Raw genomic sequence first — 9,506 nt, 5'->3', positions numbered from 1 at the left:
ACATGCGCATCTTACCGCAGAAACATAATAAGTACAGAATAATTTAAATTATTGGTCTAATGCATTCAAGTTTGTTTTAAAACAAAACTGACACTCGCCAAGGAATTTTGGAGTCGATAAGATGTAGTTTAGTTACGTGATTCAAAGTTAAGATGAATGTTAGAAAGCCAAATCTCTGTAGTCTATCATGGTAGTTTTTAAAGGGTAAATTTTGTTGAAAATTCTCAACTTTTTTGTCAAGTATTTTTATATAAAGGTTTCGTTTTTCTAATTTAATGATAGAACCAATTTAAAATCTGGAGTAAATATGGAGAAATTTCTAAACCCCTACCATTTCTTTAAAAAAATTAAGAATAATATATATATATTTTTTTTTTCAAGTTTTGTAGCCTCTTATCCAAGATGGCCTTGTTTCCAACCTTATCTAAAAAATCCAGCGCGCTAACTGGTTGTTTCAGAGAAACTGGACGCGTAAGTTTCATTTGATACCAATGAACCTATCTATGTTCGGTCAAGGGTGCAGAGAAATTCAAAATATGGCAAGTCGGCTCATTGACTACATCAGCGTTTTCCAAAGTGTGGGGCCCATCCCTTAAGGGGGAGGGAGCGATTAGGGTAGAGTCAATAGTGCGATAACACATACTTAAGCACTTTAATATATTTTTTGTTAATGAATATAATAAGTAATTACTACAACACACAGCATTTTAATGTGTATCCGTATATTATATCCCGTCACTTAGTTAAGTTTTCACTCATTAAACAAAAAGAGTGGTGCACGCACAAGAAATCGTTTTTATTAAAGGGGGCGTGGATGAAAAGAGTTTTGGAAACGCTGAACTACATAATCTGAACCCTACAGCACTTTATTGTAAATTCGCTTTGGACATATTCGTTAATGATAGGTAGGCAAACAAAGATTTATAAGCTTAAGGAAAAATTTTATTTACGGCGGAACATACTAGAAGTTTCGATAGAACCTGCAGGAGACAGACCAATGTTCTGTTGAAAATGTAGTATGTTCCACCATCAATATAACTTTCCTTATGCTTATAAGTTATGAAACGTTGTTTACCTACCAATTATTATATTAGCATAATATGCTTCGTTATTCAAGACATTCATTGTAGCTATTGTAGCTCAACAAAATGTGAATATAACATGAAAAGCTATTAGAGATCGTGAAGGAGATGGCAGATAGTAAAATAAGTGCTTACTAAATTACAATATAAACAAGTAGAATATTTACCCTAGCGTTTGTCCTTGAAGTTAATGAGTAAGATTACTTTCAGTGGTTTCGTCACGACAACAGGTGGCAGCAACGTCTGCAGAAGTGAGACCGTATCGCGATCTGTTCATGTCATCACTATGTTGTGCTCCACTTTCAATGTTATGTGCACACGAACAGAGAAAAGCGCCACCACAGCACAGCTGGCGTCACTTGCACGGTAATGGCGGGTAATGTTGAAGTTAGTGTGTGTGTGGGTAAGGGTTAATAACTTGCCTAGTTGTGGAAGCGGGTCAGATATTGACTGGAGTGTTTAGAGTTACTCTCGTGTGTTTGATTTCACCAGTAACCTGTTTTTGTGTGTGTGCTTTGTGCAACACCTTGTGTGGCATGTGCTTTCTATAGATGTTATTACACATAGACTGTTTATGGTGAAACATGATCAAACACTCGTTTAAGTGATTTTATGTGGCTGGCGAACACTTGAAGTAAAGGGATTTTTGATACTGTAACACCTAAGTAAAAGATGCTTATAACATCAGTGAAAAATCGTTCCATTGGAGTGTTATCGCTATCGGCGGTGGATAACGATTATAGGTATTTTAAAAATAATTACTGTAGTTTCTACTGTCTTAAGTTCAGCTTGCGAAAGGTTTCATTAGTAACTTGGTTTCTGTTAATTAGTAAATTATTTGGTGTAAGAAAATATATTTTAAAGGTACCATAATCAGTTATAGAAAGTAATTTGTGGCTCTACTGTGATGAAAGGTTATTTCGGCCTTTTTAAAATAATTTATTAATGTATTTATCTATAGACGTAACTGTTATAACTTTTCGACAGTTGATATAGTTATTTTATAGATGTGTATCGTTATTGATGCATTTGAAGTGTGTAATGTGTTATTAACCACTCATTATGGGCGCCATTTTGTAGTTAAAGCGCCACTGTGTGTTGTAATAAATCGCGTCTGAAAAAAACCCACTCGTGAAATACGTGAGTCTTGGTTCCTGTGATGGAATACGTTTACACGTATTTAGTTTATATAACTAACATACGTGACTTGCACAGAGTCATATAATAATGTGTCTATATATATGAAAGAGAGAGAATTGTTAAAGATAAAAATCATTGGTATGTTTGCTGACTTACAACGCTAGAATCCGGGTTTCGATACCCGTGGTGGGCAGAGCATAGATAGCCCATTGTGTAGATTTGTGCTCAACTGCAAACAACCATACAAAAAATCACACATAATCCTGCTATAACTATAGTTTCACACAACACATTCCAATGGGACATGCAGCAACGTTTGTCGTTAATATATTCGATCTTGACTTTTGTGACCTTGTCATTCCTTGAGGTAGAACAAGTTTTTCTTGGATCATAGTTCAACTCGTACAACATGACGTCACCGGGTTATTGAGTGTTGACTATGTTATATTTCGTTATTTGATTTTGTTCTGTTGTTCAGGTATAACTTAAAATTTCACGGTACATGTTCTTGCTCCTCACCTCGTGCAAGCCGTAGAAGTGTCTGATATGCACACTGATATAAATTATATCATATGGTTTACAAAGGCTGTCAACTTCTTCCGAGTTTAAACTGTTCCTCCAGTTTTATCAATGTCGCACAGGGTTTTAAACCAGGTGCAATGAGATCAGTCAAGGATAATTTTTACTCAGCCGTTGGTGAATAGGTTGTCACTGGCCAGGGCCTTAATAATGCTGAAAATGTAAATATGTATACACGTTAAATATTTTAACTTTATATTATGTTTTAATTTTAAAGTGTACAAGTACACGAATTATAATGTTTTTTCCCAAAGTAATTGTGTCGTATTTATTGCACGAATAATTTATCATCAGTTTCTCTACATTGAAAGGAATAAAAATAAGTGAGCTTAAAATACTGAGACTTGAGTATATATTTCGTGATTGTAAGAAGTGAAATGATAAGATACACTATCAGGTTTTTGGGGTAACACTGTACTGCTTAACTGCAAAAAAGAAAAAACACACAAACTTTGCATGAAGTTGTTAGTATTACTTACTGGTTTGCTTTAAAGACGGTGTGAGGGCGCTGCTTCGTATCCTATAACCTCTTTTAGTCGTCGTTTTGAAGAAAGTCAGCATTACATATTCTATTCATACAATTTGTTACTCGAAAAGAAAAATCACAAGTTAGAACAAGAGGGAATCCTCAATGGCCGCATCACTTGAAATTATTTTAGGCAGGATTAGAGTAAATTAATCTGAGACCTCCCCCACCCCTTCCCTATTTATTAGCTATAATTTTTATGGGCCAGCAATACTAAGCGTATACCCGATTCGAATTTTATTACTCATCAGGATCTCTTCCAACCAACCCTCAAATTGAAATTCTTTTGGGCAGGATTAGAATAAATTAATCTATGAGACCGTGGACATGGTCAAATACATTAATCGAAAAGGTTTGACCTTCTGAATCCAAAACGGTAATTAAATCTCAAATCGGTCAAGAGATGACGGAGCTATGAGCTAAAAGTTTGTATTTGAAAAACTCGGAGCCATTCTATGAGCCTCTATGCCGCGGCTGAAAAATATTTTTCGTCCTAAAGAATGTTTGGTTCATTGAACTCCCACACTCTTTCCCCCGTGCAATCGTTTCGTCTTTATTAACTAATAGCGACCCAGCTTCAAAAAATGAGCTGAAAATCGCAGAAATATTCCAATGGCGAATAACCTCCCGAATATCGCGATCTTAAGGAATTATTAGCATCAATGTCAAAGTTGAAGTTTTGGAGTTATTTGTACATGACTTGCAACGACGGGTAAGGTCAGTAACTTAAATATTTAACTATACACTACTGATTGATCTCACAAGCCTATGTAACAATTAGACTTTGCTACAATATGGTATCAGTAAAACAGTCACCTTGGCGCTTAATATTTTTTCAAAAAAATGCCTATACTGTCATATCAGTATGTGTGGGTGGATGGGGTGCAGTTTTTATTAAAATATTCTAGATCATGACTGTTGTAACGTTGATATGATTTCAAGTTTTTTAAAAAGATTATCCATCCTTTTTAAGTCGTGTAAAACAATTTTTGTATTTTTTTTTTTACATTTGCTAATCACGTGTTTAATGCTAAAAGATCCAAGGCTCGAGCCGCGACATGCCACTGAATATGCTAAGCACTTCAACATGTTGGGTGTTCAAACAACTGGGATAAGCAATTCCGTTATGCGGTTGAGAATAGTCGAATAGGTGGGTGCTGCTGGCTGGCAGTGGCTGTTTTTCTATAGTCAGAGGTTCCAAATTAGGAATGAATATGCCTGAATTTTGGGTTCTCTAAATGACTGTTCAGGTTAAAAATATAGAACCATGAAAATACCATATATAGACTTATAATGGAGAAAAATACAAATAAACTTTACAAATGTTTTGAGCATCTTTTATGTATGAGATTAGTGATCTTGAATTTGTTGTTCTTGCTGTCTTCTCTCATAGAAAACAGAAAAATGCACATACAAGAAGCTCGTTGCATTATTCAAGATACTAAAACAAAATCCTCTTCAGACTGAAGGTCCAAGGTTTGAGTCGCCCATTAATACGTTCCACACTTTCAAATATGAGGCGTTAATAACTGTAACGATCGTTTTGGCTAGATGGTTAAGATTAGGTGTATAACTCGTTACATATGTAAATGTGTTTTCACCCAGTTTTGTTTGATTAGTATTGTACACAGGTAGAATACTCTAAAATATGTTATGACACTAGGAACACGTTTCTTCAGATTTACTTAATTTTAGCCATTGTTACAAAATAAAAAATAAACATTGTAATAAACCACTACCCTAACCAACTAGTGTCATCTGCTAGAAGTTGTCATAACCAACTGTGAATTTACCAAACCATCACTATTATTAATACATAATTACAACTATAAAATGTTTCCTGATATTTTATCCAGCTGTGTTCTACCATTGTTTTTTATCTTTCCTGATATTTTATCCAACTGTATTCTGTCAAACGAATATGCATCCTTATCTATCCTGATTTTGTTTGTGAAATCTACGTCTTTTAGTCTCAAACTACGTGTTGTGGCCTTTCTTTTATGTATTGCATTATGACGTTTTGTGAAAAATCTGTACGTGAAGGGGAAAAAATGGATATCATTTTCGGATTCAACGTGAATTACTGTAGAACATGTAAAAAATATGAAGAGAATAAAACCAACGCAGGTCTATGTTATCAATGCTATTTCTTTGTTTCCAGAAATTCTCAGACTTGTACCATTTTATCAACATTCACGCATTACTTAAGTACAAACAAATCCATAAAACACTTCTTAACAGATTAAAATATGTATAATTGTTTTAAGAAAATTGTAGATCTTGACTATAGCAATATTTATCAGAGAATTTAAATAATTTCTGGCTTGAGCTCACAGTTGAAACGATTTTAAATTTGATGACGAGGAACCCACTTTTTAGGAAATAAAAGTTTAAAAACGCTTGTTATTATAAATATACTTCTCGACAAGATTGCCATCCTTAAGTACGTTTATAATATTTTTTTCATTACCCAGTCAAGCCGCCTCTAAACATTTAGTTAACAGATTGTACTCGTTTATTTGTAGTTTTTCTGTATTATTATTTTGTTTTTAAATATTAAATCCATAGGTTGCTGGTGGCCTAGCGTGGCCAGGTGGCTAGGGCGCTCGACTCGCAATCTGAGGGTCGCGGGTTCGAATCCTCGTGAACATCTGTGATTATGTCAGGAGAACCGCTTGTTTCAAAGGGATTTGCTTCTTCCTGGTTAACATTCCTCATGGCCTCATGAATAGGAGGGATCTTTCTTTCTGTCATAGGAAGTATGGGCTTAGACATGCTCAGAACTTATACTAGAAAATGCATCATTTGGTGTCTTAACTTCATGCGTTTGTTGTCTTCGATCATGGATTTTCTTTACATCATTTGGACAAGGTTGTATACACATGTCATGTTTGTATTAGCCTCTGATTTAGTGTACGATGAGACATGTGCTGCGAAGGAACCAAATATCCTTGGGTTAGTTTCATAACGAAACTTCCATCCACCCCCCAGCTCCTAATCTCTGCATATAGTGATCGTGTTGTATTACATTGATGAAACATTAAGGCATGGTACAAAGAACAAGCTGAAAATGATGTATGTTTTGATGGGGATAAGCAAACTTCTTCATCGAAGTGATCAATGAGCAATGCCATGTTGATGATTTGTAAGTGCAACGGTAACTCGTAAGTCGGATGTTACACATCTTTCGTGAATTAAGTCTTACATCTGAAGTCTTGTAATTTAATTCCAATAAAGTCTTGTGTTTTGGTATAATTCTTTTTCTTTTGGCCCGGCATGGCCAGCGGGTTAGGGTGCTCAACTCGCAATCTGCAGGTCGCGAGTTCGAATCCTTGTCCCACTAAACATGCTCGCCCTTTCAGCCGTAGGGGCGTTATTATGTAACGGTCAATCCCACTATTCGTTGGTAAAAAGAGTACCCCAAGAGTTGGCGGTGTGTGGTGTCTTCCCTCTTGTCTTACACTACTAAATTAGGAACGGCTAGCGCAGATAGCCCTCGTGTAGCTTTGCGCGAAATTAAAAAAACAAACTTTTTCTTTTTATCAAGTCCTTTTGGTATCTTACTGAGTATCAGTTGATGCGTACTTTGTGACACTTGCAGCAAATACATTAAGCCATATTTTGGAGGGTACTTGTTCTATCAACCAAATGTTCTTGAAGTTACTGGTAACATCGAGGTAACTTTGAGCTCGGTTTCACTCTGATATTCGCCACAGTTCGATTTGAAGTTAAAGTTTTTTATATGCTATTCTATAGTTTTTCTACAGTACAGTTATTTAAAACTTGTTTCTGAAATCCATAGGAAAGCTCTGTCATCTTTTAAAGTTGTTCAGCCTTCCAACCAACGTTTTATATAGCCTGTGATAGTTTAAATGTTTCTTTGCAGATTTCCAGAGTATCGGGTTATCCTATAAGGTTTGAAATGCATTTCTCTACTAGAATGGAGTTTTGTTTGTTTTTCTTATTTTGGTATTTTACACACTGACAAGCAATATTTTTTTAAAGATTCCTTCTTTTTCCGTGGAAGTATTCATTATAGAACAACATCTTCTATTTCAGGAGTTTTTTTTTATATACACATAATTAAGTGCTGTTTTTTTCTTCATTGTGTGAGAAAAAAGGGAGAATTTATATATACTGTTATACTTTATGTGGGTGATAATTGATATGATAATTTGAAGGAATATCACAGAATATCTATTCCAGCAGATCTTGTAGTACGTTCTAAAGCATACTGGGGACTTGTATCACAATCTAGAACATTCCAGAAATTGTGCAGTACATTGTAATAAATATCAATCGCATCTCATCTCTGAGATATTTTTTGGTGCCAACTTTGATAACGCATTTATGAATTTCTAGATTGTCGACGCTTTTCTACTAAAAATGCCCCCAGCTGTTAAAATCCGAGCGGGGGATGGAACTATATGACACTCTCTTTTTCTTTTACAAGTCTTCAGTGGTCGTTAAATGCGCCTCAGAAAAGAACAATATTTATCTAGCCCCCGAATTACAGGTTCTACTTCTGTTTATCTCTGAGAGACCTCTTACAGGTTCTGCTTCTGTATATCTCTGAGAAACCTCCTACAGGTTCTGCTTCTGTATATCTCTGAGAAACCTCCTACAGGTTCTGCTTCTGTATATCTCTGAGAAACCTCCTACAGGTTCTGCTTCTGTATATCTCTGAGACACCTCTTACAGGTTCTGCTTCTGTATATCTCTGAGACACCTCTTACAGGTTCTGCTTCTGTATATCTCTGAGACACCTCTTACAGGTTCTGTCGCTGTATATCTCTGAGAAACCTCTTGCAGGTTCTGTCGCTGTATATCTCTGAGAAACCTCTTGCAGGTTCTGTCGCTGTATATCTGTGAGAAAGCTCTTGCAGGTTCTGTCGCTGTTTATCTGTGAGAAACCTCTTGCAGGTTCTGTCGCTGTTTATCTCTGAGAAACCTCTTGCAGGTTCTGTCGCTGTTTATCTCTGAGAAACCTCTTGCAGGTTCTGTCGCTGTTTATCTCTGAGAAACCTCTTGCAGGTTCTGTCGCTGTTTATCTCTGAGAAACCTCAAGTGTTCAACCACTTGTTTCAATAGAATATTTTCTGCTTCTTTGGTAACTCGGTCAAGGTTATTGTGTACATTGCTGGCCATACAAAATATGTTAATCAAGATATTTGTATTTTTATTAAAGTGGTTTGCATGCATAACTTAGTGTGATTAGCAAGTCGATAATTGTAATCAGATTTGGAAATATGAAATTAATAATTTATTTGAATTGTAATAATTATGATGGAGCCGTTTGTTCGAGACGTTTAGACGTGCTTCATTGATACAGAGAGGGAGGGTCTCTATGTTAGAATTAAACTGTCAGATTTCTTTAAGTCAGAAGCAGAGCACGTGTTAAGCACAAAGGCGACATTGTCGATATTTCCTACCCTCCTAGGTAGTACACGTGTAACACCTCTTCCCCCAAATACTTTCTGGCCCCCTGGATAAAATATGTTCTTGTTGTGACACCTTGAATATACATACAATTAATAACCAGTAGTGGTTTAATAAGAACTTTGTTAAACTTACTGTGAAATTATCAAAATACAATAAGTTTCATACGTGTTGAATGATCGGATTAATACGTAGAGAGAGAGAGAACTGATAACGAACGAAAGCACGATAATTATTATGAAACGGATTCTAAAGACACTTGGACTTGCTCGTACGTCGAGTACATGCCGATAAGGTGTGGGCCATTCGCTTGAAAGCCCCAAGGGGTTAGTATGTATGATGTTTGTATTTACCAAACTCGACATTTTCTGTTCAGTGTGTGAAGGGAAGGTATGGGGGGTTCAGTGAACCATAAACCTCGCTGTTCTTCCTGGTTGTGCTCTCCACGTTATGACGTCAAACGTTAAAGAAACAGGTTCTTAATAACTGGGTGCTAGGTACCGTTTATATAGCGGTATCAGTAAACGCGTTAAGAACAAAACATGTTGATTATCTGCCAAAATTTATGAAACTTATTTTTCAAAAAGAGTGTTCTTCACATGCTACGTATTACATTTTTGAGCCTTCATTATTTGATATTTTATCCTCTAGAAATAGATTGTTCTTTAAAGATATATTTTAAACTGTGATTTTTCGTCTGTGTGTGTGTGTGTGTGTATATATATATATATATATATATA

This window comes from Limulus polyphemus, unplaced genomic scaffold (assembly GCF_000517525.1).
Source record: "Limulus polyphemus unplaced genomic scaffold, Limulus_polyphemus-2.1.2 Scaffold1913, whole genome shotgun sequence".
NCBI classification, from domain to species: domain Eukaryota; kingdom Metazoa; phylum Arthropoda; class Merostomata; order Xiphosura; family Limulidae; genus Limulus; species Limulus polyphemus.
This window is presented reverse-complemented; position numbering follows the sequence as displayed.